Below are 10,679 nucleotides of genomic sequence, written 5' to 3'. Positions count from 1 at the left end.
TGCCGCCGCCGCCGCTTCTCACGGGGCCGCCCGCAGCCAATGAACGCCCGCAACGTCGGGCGGCCGCCGCGGGGCGGGGCGAGCCGGGGCCGCGCTCCCGCCGCAGTCCCCCCCTCCGCCGGCGCCGGGAGCGGAGCGGCCGCAGGGGAATCCCCACCGGCGGGGCGGGGCCGCAGTGCCGCGCCGCGGTCGGCAGGGCAGGGCGGTGCGAGGCAGGGCAGCTTGCTCCTCGCAACCCGGACGTGAGCAAATGTCTCGACGCGGTTCCCAGCCCCTGGGGGCTGCGGGCTCTCCACTGGGGGGTCCCGGGGCGCCGCCGCTCTCCGTGCGGGGCTGGGGGCTGCTGGGCCGCACTGCCACACGGTGCAGGTGTCCTCCTTTACAACAGCTGGTGGCTGTTAGGCGCAGGGCTCGCACCCGCGGGCACCTCGGCCGTGAGGGGACGGACCCGAAGCCTGTCAGCACGCCCTCTCTTGTTTTCTCGTGTGACGCTGCTATTGCTGACACCGAGCGCTGCCTGACAGAGCTACTCTGCCTGACCTTGGGCTCGCAGTCTATTCGACGCGGTGTCGGGTGAAATCAGGGGCAGGCAGCAGTGCCGGAGGCTGCTCTGAGCGGAGGCTCTCCCTCCGTGCTGGGCGGCTGCGAGCCCTAGAGCCGCTTATTTCACCCCGTGCCATACGCCAGCGCCGTTTGATTCTCCCGTGCCGCTCTCTTGCAAGACGTGAGCAGCCCACACACAGCAACGCTCAGCGTCCATAGTCACTTTAAAGGAAGCGTTTATCAGCCACTATTCTGAAAGCAAAGTAGAAAAGGCTCGCTCAGTGACAGCTTTTCAAAATAAGGGCCTTTTCCCCTTTGCGTTAGTTAACCTCAGCGTGATTTCCTCCGTGCCCTCTGCTACATTCTCTTCCTCAGCACGGCAGCATCCAAGCCGGAGCCCTCTCCATCCCCATGGCTCCACCACGACCACTGAGGGCGCTGCTCCCGGGCCAGAGGCCAGAGCTGCAGAGATAGAGAGCGCTGGCCGCGACCCGCAGCAGGTGGGACAGCCTTCCGCAGCCCCTGCCAGCAGCTGCCCGAATCACTTTCTCGAGCCTGGATGTGGCAACAACTTAACTTAATAAGGATGTCTTTGTATCATCCCGTCTGCGGTTCCTTCTAGTTTGTTGGTGTTTGTTTTTTTCCTTTACATCTACATCCAGCAAACCTATCACTCTACACTGAGAACTAAGGGAGTTTTCAGGTGTGAGATTTACAGCTGTTATTTAAGGACAGATTTTGTAGATTTATCAGAAAAATTCATCCTCGCTGCTGGGAAAGCGCCTTGGCCGTCACAGCCACTGCTGGTAGCAAATGCAATAAAGAACCACAATATTCAGCAGCGATGTTCGCAGTTTATTAAACACTATAAATTATTCTGAAAACTTGGTCTGATCTCAGAACATACAGAATCCATCAGTTTTGTAAATGGTGCTGCTCCCTGAGCAGATAATAGAAAACATTACATAACTTTTCTATAACATTCAACTTTCCTAGTTGAGTTGAAATGCCAAATTACCACTCCTAAAACAGCCAACAATTTGAAAGGAATACATCCTGTCTTTCCTTGGGAAAAAAAAATCATTTGGTCCCTAAGCCTGGACCTTGCAAAGCTCTTACCCATTTCTTCACAGAGTTACTACCGATGCAGCCCTTCCAGAGGACACTTCCCTCACCTCGAGGGGTTGGTGCCGTCCATCAGGAAGCCATCAGGAGGGGCTGACTGGAGGAGCACTCCCTGTCCCCTGCACAGGGGCTGCGGCACCACACCCTGGGGCTGGGGGAGGTGGGAGGCAGACCCAGCTGGATCAGGAGTCTCAGAGGGTTCCCATAGGGCTGCACTACCTCCTGCTTTGCTCTGGATACTGAATACATCAGAAAGTCAGCCTGCACAGCAGCATTACTCCCACTAACCACGAGGACTTTTATTTTCAGAGGAATTTACCTTCTGCTGACCCCTCAGAGACAGATAACCAGCAGCCATGAGTTTCACATATCAGTCATTCAATACCATAAAGCACATTTCCAGCTGCAGTGCTCCACCTTCCCACTTGGGCACATTGCTTTCATGTTGCTCAATTGCCCTCCCACCCTCTGAGAAAAGGCGCTGCTGGGTCACCCTCCCGGCACCTCCATGGGTGTTGCATGACGCAGGGCTGCCACATCTTGTTTATCTGCCCTCCTGTGCAAACAGGAGCAATCTTTCCTCACAGGGAGTGTGCCTGGGACTCCTTCACCGAGCACAAAGGAGTTCCCGTGAAGCATTCATCTGCAACAGCTTCGAGCTCCCACAGCACCAAATAGTGGGAGGGAGCCCGGGGCTGGGGTGGTTGGCTTGAGTCAGTCACTGTGCAGATACCTCTGGCCAAGGGCCAGAAGGAAGGAGAGTATCATTTGCCTGGTAGTGAACAAATGGAACTATTTCCTGAATGAAAAATATTTTTTTCTTCTATATCGAACATTCCCCCCTCAAAACAGTGGTTTTCTGCACAGAAAGCATTTCCAGATGCAGAACGAGCATGCTGTGTGTGATCATCAGCAGCTTGATAATAACATGTCATCACCTGACCCTAGAACGGGGAAAGAACGAAAAAGACCGAATTTTCTGAAATTATGTCCCTTTGTGGGAATATTTTTTAAAGCTCATGAATTCTGGGAAAGGATTCTTAAATAAAACATGATGATTTTTAACCACTTCCATTTTTCACAGCTACTTAGCAAGCCCGGTAAGAAAACATACAGTGTTGACCAGAAACTCAGCCAAGTGACTGTGTGCACTTCTAACATGAGATAAACAAACCTTGTAAGTGCTACAGCCAGACTCCCTTCGATCACTGTCGTTCATGTCACAACCCAATTACGGTTTTGAGAGGCCCTCATTTTTAGACATTTGTGGAAAATACTTTGCCTTGCTAACAAGCAGCGATTTCAGCACTTTATACTGCTGGTTTTTTCTCCTTAGAGGAAAAGTAATAGCTCCCACCTACTTTGTGTACTGCACTCAGTGGTGTGTTCACCCCACCCTTCCTGCTGCCCCACTTTTTCTAGGAACAGCTGAAGTAAGAGCCTGCCAAAGGCACAGCATGATTTAGCAATTTTTGAGTTATATATAGCCTGAATAATTAAGTGCCTTTATTTTCTAAAAGCTTACCTCTTTGTATTCCCATTAGACCCGATAGCTTTTCATTTAGCATGCTCCTCAAATAGGTGACTTTCAGTTTTGCATCATCTCTCAACCCAAAGAAAGCACTGGTGATCTCATGTATGGAAAATTTCTATATGGGCTGGGGAGGGACACAGAGGCTCTGCTCTGTGTCCCAGGACACTCCCCACAGGCCCCTGCACCCCATAGTACCTTTGCTCACAGCCAATCCAGAGCCAAGTGTGCCATCTGCTGAAGGACAAGGCCACTTCCTGTTGGCTTGGACTTCTGCAGTTTCATTCCCTTTCCTCAACTTTCCAGGCCTTCACACAAGGATTTTAATAAGGAATTACACAGAATCACAGAGTCACAGAACTGTAGGGGTTGGAAGAGACCTTTAGAGATCATCAAGTCCAACCTCTCCTGCTAAAACCTTTCCTGCATAGGAAAGCATCCAGGTGTGTCTTGAATATCTCCAGAGAAGGAGACTCCACAACTAATCATGAGGAATTAGTTTCATCAGCTGTTGGAAGGCTATGAAGATGCACATGAGGAAACGTAATCCAGACTAGTTCCATCTAATTGATGTGTAAGCAGGACAATTTGGGATCAGAATAAATCCTGTCTGAAAGCACATATAAGCGTTACTCCAACATTGCCACTTTTGTCAACAGTGGGATAAATATCAAGAATCGAGCCTGTACCTTTAAGATTGCTTAGACTTCAGAGCTAATCTGTACAACAAGTGGACATGTTGTTGTACTGACACTATGGCCTTTGCTGTGTAGGTATTAGTGAGGCTTTTCAAAAAACAGCTTCCTCCAGTCAGACAACAGCTCCCTTTGGTAGCACTCCCTCCAGTCAATCATTTGGTTGAAAAAGCTCAAAAACAGAGTCTGTTTACAGAGACATTGCCATGACTTGTTTGACACACCTAGATAGTGTTCTCTAGTTAACTGGCTCTTGTCATTAAGTACTTCATGCAGGTTAATGCATCTCTTTCCGAGCATAACTGAAACGTCAAAAAAGCTGAAACGTTGGTCAGTGTTGTTTCATCCGTGTTGTAGTGGCAGATCATAAGTTAATATTTTAAAGATAATGATTTCTATTAAAAACTGTGGGACTGGAAACTGAAAAACTGGTTATGAGAGCCTTTCATTTTCCAGTCTGATTTAAATTCTTCTCATGTGTGTTAGAGTACATGATCAAAATATCTAAAACTCTGATTCACTGAAATTAACAGCTAACGCACGTCTTTGAAGCTTATCACACATCTGTATTTGGCTCATTCATTCCTAAGAAATCTTGTTCTCAAAAATTCTCATGAAAAAAATTAATTAAAACCTCAGTTGGAAAGTAAAAAATGAAATAAAATGTTTCAAAATTAAAATCTTAATGTATGCACTATTGAAACATGTAACAGTTTGAAGTGTTTCTATCAGTTCTGTCACATAGTCTTAACTACCCCTTCATACGGCATATTAAAATCTCTGTGATACCTGAAAGCATGTTTCTCAAGGTTTCACACAGGTGTGAGATACAAGGGAAGTAAAACTCATTGTCAGCAACCACAGACCAAGGAGAAATCATAGAACTGAGTTGAAAGGCATCTCTCTAGAGGTCAATAATCCAGCTCCCCTGCAATGAACAGGGACACCTACAGCTAGATCAGGTTGCTTAGTGCCCCTCCAGCCTGACCTGGAATGTCTCCAGGGACTGGGCACCCACCACCTCTGTGGGCAACGTGCGCCAGTGCCTCACTAAATCCAAGTCTAAATATGCCATCAGAGTCAGAATTTCTATACTAGCTATCAGTGACCAAAAAATGGTCTAGAAGTCACCGTGGGCAGTACTGCAAGAATGTCAGTGCAGTGTTCAGCAGTGGCCGAGAGGACAGATGAGTTATTAGGAGACAGAAAGGAGAGGGATATAAAACCTGCAGCATTGCATGAAGCCATGGTGGCACATATCAAGTGCAGCTCTGGTCCTTTTTTACAAAGAAAGGATGTGGTGAAATTAGAGCAGAGTGATAAAGACAACCAAGAGCAGCTTCCAAACAGGACTAAGCAAACCAAACCTCAAACTGGAAGGAAGGTGCTGATGGGGAGCAAGGAGAGTGCTGCACCTATGCCTACCATGAGCTCCCAAGGTGTGCCTCTAAGGGAGCATTTCAGGATCACAGAACAGTGGCCATAACTTCGGTGGCATCTAATGAATTATTATTAGTCATGGGGAGACCGTGAGCCGGAACTGAGCATGCACCAACACTCTCACGGCCTGACAACCAGCAGGGTACCCTGCCCTGCTCCAGAAGAAGGACTGGGTAGCAGATTTGGAAGAGGCAAAAAAAATGTTACATTTTCTACTTCTACACAAATGTATTAAAAGACTTCTAGAAAGATACCAATTTGTCATGATGTAGCTAATCCTAATAGCAAAAAGATCAATATAAGCTCTGTTTTCTGAATACTACAAGTTTATAAATGTGAAATATCAGGATGGGAAACTTTGCATGAAGTTTGTATTTTTTGAACTTATAATATTTTTTCAGACATTGTCACTCCAATTATCTGGTCAGCATATGTTTTGCATTTTAGAATCCATATAGCACTCATCTGTAATAAAGAGATATGAAAAGGATATGAGTCATTCGTCATATTCAGGAAACATGTTTCTGAAAAATTAATACATGACCAGTTGCCAGTAAGTAGCAATCTGCTACTTATACAAACAAAGTATGTTATAGAGCTACGTATTTTAATGATAGTCTTTAAATGTTAAAATTGTTGTAAACTGTAATGGAAACAACATTTCTCTAATGGAATACTTAATCTTACTTAAGACCCACTAAAGATGGCATAATGATTGCTACATCAATGGGAGCTGGGTAAAATTGCATAGCTGGTATAGTACAGTAAAGTACGAAGCAGAGCTCTGATGTAAAGGTATTCTTCTTGCTAAGTGCAGGAAAAAAAGCTAGTGATTTTGGTGATGCTCTCTTGGGCTTAAGGTTAAACAAATGCTTAAGTGTTATGGACTTTACAGTCCTCTGCCCTCCATCCTTTCTCATAGACAGTGACATTTCTTACGCACCTCTGGGAGAAGTACAATTGAGCCCAAAGCAGTACATTTAATAAAAGGTTTCCCTTCTCAACTGCTAATATAAATGTACATGGTTTTCCTAGTTTTTGAGAATCACTGAATTTTTCATGTGAGTAGGCACTACTGAATGATAAAGGTTGTATTCATTTATTGTTGCTGAGTAACAATTTTAATTGTGGTCTCAGGATAATTTTGAAGAATTACCGGAGATGGAAAAATAAAAATAAAAAAAGGAGTCACATTGTTTTTTTGGTCATTAGGGACATTGACTGACTGCTTAAAAAGCATTTTTACCCCAAAGCTAAAAATTGTCACTGGCAATATAATAAAAATATTTTGTTACAGAACAGCTGGGGAAAGGCAATTTGTAGATACCAACACATAGAAATGGAAATTGACTCCTGGGCCTACAGCATCACCACTAGTGTTGCTGGCTCACAGTCTGTTTAAGTAATCAAGAGATTACTAAAAGAGCAAATTAAAAGTTCTGTGACATCTTCATTTGAACTGTAATTATATTTCAGTACTCTATAAATGTTTGAAATCGCAGAGGAGTTAACAGCAGCTGTAAGCAATGGGCAGGGAAGACTCATTCACACCCATACAATAACTTACAAACCACCTTTTTGTCTTATATTCTCTGCCCTAGGCAACTATAAAGGTCTGTTAAACAGCATAGGTGAAATGTTTTTCTTTCAAAGTATCAAAATTACTTCTTTGCAAAAAAACAATGCCAAAAAAAAACCAAATATGTCTAAAGGCAGTTCATGTTCCTGAATTGTAAATTAACATAGATTTGGACCAAAAAAAAAAAAAAAAGACTTAAAAAAATCTAGCAGGCAGATCTAGTAAGATAGTGGGAGGCATCGTGGGGAAAAAAGTCACTGAGTTCCTCAGATCAGATACAGCTTCAGACAAATTGAAGAAAATAAGAGTAGAATACTCTTAACAGAAAGAAATAGGCTATTTCAACAGTACATCAGCCTGATAGATTTGCCAGCCTTTGTCAGTGCTTGTCCTCCAGCATCATCCCAGTAGGACATCGAAGACTATCCAGGCATTACCCCTTTCACTGAATATAACAAGTTATTATCTGCATACACTGCACCATTCAGCTGAAGAGGAGCATTTGTGGACAGCACAACAAATACCTAAGTCCTGAGAAAACAGAAGGCTTCAAGTATGGTTTCAACAACAAATAGAACAATCAAGAACAAAACCTTCTTCTGATTCCTGAAACAGTTCAGCCAACAAACTGGGGAGATGTGACCTAAACTCGAATGGCCTCACTCACACAATGCAAGACTTCATAGAATCATACAATCATTAAGGTTGGAAAAGACCTCTAAGATCATTGAGTCCAACCATCAACCCATCCCCACCATACCCACTAACCACGTCTCTCAATGCCACATCCATACTATTCTTGAACACCTCCAGGGACAGTGACTCTAACCACCTCCCTGGGCAGCCTGTGCCAATGCCTCACAACCCTCTCTGTGAACAAGTTTTTCCTAATATCCAACCTGAACTTCCCCTGGCACAACTTAAGGCCATTACCTCTCATCCTATTGCTGTTACCCGAGAGAAGAGACCAACCTCACCTTTGCTACAACCTCCTTTCAAGTAGACTTGGAAACCGTTTACTTCCTCTCTGCCTCCTCAGGGCCACAAGAGCAGAGCAGCAGCCAGAAACAGTGCACAAGTAGAGGTTCATTCCTCACACAGGTCTCAAACCCATACAGGCCGATATAGACATCTGATTCCATGCCTGAAAATACACTGACTGCCAAGCAACCACTTGCTGTGGGTGGAGAGCTGATGCTATGCTCTGGCCCTGTGCTGCATGGTCAGGTGGAGACAGCCTCAGAGAAGGACAGGATGGGCAGCCAGAGTTAAAGGATGGCTGAAATGTGCTGAGGGAAATGAAATATGCAGTGGCAGAGACTGAAGATGGATTATGCTGGATGGATTATGCTGGATGGGAAGATAAGAAATACTGAAAAGGAAATAATTTCAATTCAGGAAGCACTTAATAAAGTGCTTTAAGTTAAAGCACGTGATACGATAAGTTCATATCAATACTCTGTGGACCTCCAGTCAGGTATATGTTTGAGCAGCTTGCTGAGCTGAGGCTCTGCAGCAAAGTTCCACAAGCCCCTCAGAGTGATGTCAGTCCATGGTGCTTCTGGGTGTTGACACTCCTCTGGCTGCTCCTCTGTGCTGTCCCACCACATTCTCTGCGGGTGCTGGTACTGGGCAGGCCATGCTGACAGTGGGGCTGGCTGCTCCTAGCACTGGCAGTTGGGCCTGCACAGTGCAAGCAGGAAAGATTGGGGCAAAACTTTTCCAGCAACATTAATATGGCAGCAACACATCCAGCAATGAATGCAGCAGCAGAGCTGGACAGGACCTTTAGGCACTTGTCAGCCTGTGCTCTGTGTGTCCTCATCTACCCTTTTCCTTTAGCAACTTGAAACAAAGATTTTAAGCTTATCTTGACTGAGGACTGCTAAATTTCTAAGCCTCCACAATCTTTTCCTGAAGCAGTTAAGTAAGCATCATATCTCTACGCAGACATGGTGTAAGAAACAGATCCAGCTACGTGACTGGAAATAAATAATAATTTGCATTTTCAGAACAAACATTTCTGATTTTTTTTCCCAAAGAAGTGTGTGACAGATGGTTTGAGTGCGGCATTCAGACACTACCAATTTCCTAGTGTTCTGTCAGCTATTTACAGTTTCTGTTGCACACATTAAATGCTGAGAGCGTTTTCCCCCCTAAACTTCAACCTGGACCTTTAATGCATAATAAAAATACCTCTCAGATGTCCCATATTCATACCATTGTAATGACACTGTTTGAATTATTAGTCTCCATCATTCAATGTACAGTGCACATATAGACATAGTTCATTACTCAGGGAGAGACAATAAAATAGCACTAACCATTTAAAACCTATTAATCTGGATAGCACCGTTAGCATAAGCAATACTTTATTATTACTAAATTAAACTCATTATAAGTATCCTGAGTATCCAATCGTGTTAGTAATAGACTGATTAAAGCTATCTACATCAATGGCTTGATGGAATACACTGGGTATTGCTATACATTAATCTGACTGTTACTGTGCTGTTATTTATAACTGATAAACTGTCTTTTGTAACATGTAAAACAGCTAAACAATTTATGAAAGAATATTTAGAATGTTTTTATAGGTTATGTGATTGATGTTTTCTTCCTTTTCCCTTCAGGGGATAAAAGATATTTATCAACTCAATCAGTCAGATAATCCTTGGTCACTATGAAACTTAACTGTGTATTTTTTCCTTCAGATTTTGCCAGACTTTGGTTAAAGAAAACAGCAATGAAGGCCAAACATAAAATATTTGAAGCAGCAGAAGCTGGGCTGCTAGGGGTATCTCACTGGTCCTACCAGGTCAGAGCACCCCTAGGGCTGGCTGGACCTTGGGCTGTGACTCGGGGACACCAGGTATTTAGAAGGGACAGAAGGAAGTCGGAGATATACCAGGGAAAATTTTAAGAATGAAGGTAGTTGTTATTAAATATGCTACTGAAACATCTTTTTTTTTTATCTTTCTAAGGACACAGATATGAATGCTGTACCAGTTAACTGATTCAACTATTCGAAAAGCCCGTTCTTTTTCATCAGTGCTACATGTGCCAAGTAGTGTGTATATGTGCATGTAATGCATGCTCAAGTGTAGGATTTGGCTAAAAGTCAACTCCAGGAAGACAACCCCTGAAGATTTTGCCAGTGGAAGCCGTCTCTTTATTGTGGCTACTGTTGCTGTAGTGTGACTGCTTCAAAAAAGATTAATTTTTTATTCTCCCAGGCCTTATGTAAGAGCAGGGAAACAGTCCTTTTCTACAGATGGGAAACTGAAGTTAAAAGATTATGACTTCACTTTGTGCTGGCAGGCAAGAAAATGAGGAGGAGCAGACCTCCCTGCTTCTTTCTGTGACCTTTCATGTGAAGCGGCTGCAATTTCTTCCCTTTTGGTTCATTTCCACCACACAGGTTTTTATAAGTTTTGTATATAGAACAGCAAGTGGGGTCAAGGACTTGATTCTATTTATCAAGAGTCAGACGTCAAAAGCAAGCAGACTCTCATTGTCAGCAACTGCCTCCCATAAATAGAGGCAGCATATATGTACAGATATACATACAATTCTTTCCCAGTGCTCTTCCTGAGGCAGTACAGCTGGGCTTTCACAGTAGCAAAGATGGCATATGCTGCTTGTTTGCCAGAGAGTGGAAATTCCTATGGCTGTCCTGGGCTTTCCTCAAGGCATTGGAGAAGAATGTGGTAGAATCGGTGCGAACTGGACCTGGTCCCCAGTCCTAGCCTGATATCTTACCCAC

This window comes from Numida meleagris, chromosome 3, assembly GCF_002078875.1.
Source record: "Numida meleagris isolate 19003 breed g44 Domestic line chromosome 3, NumMel1.0, whole genome shotgun sequence".
In the NCBI taxonomy this organism is placed as follows: domain Eukaryota; kingdom Metazoa; phylum Chordata; class Aves; order Galliformes; family Numididae; genus Numida; species Numida meleagris.
Note: the sequence above shows the minus strand (reverse complement) of the source record.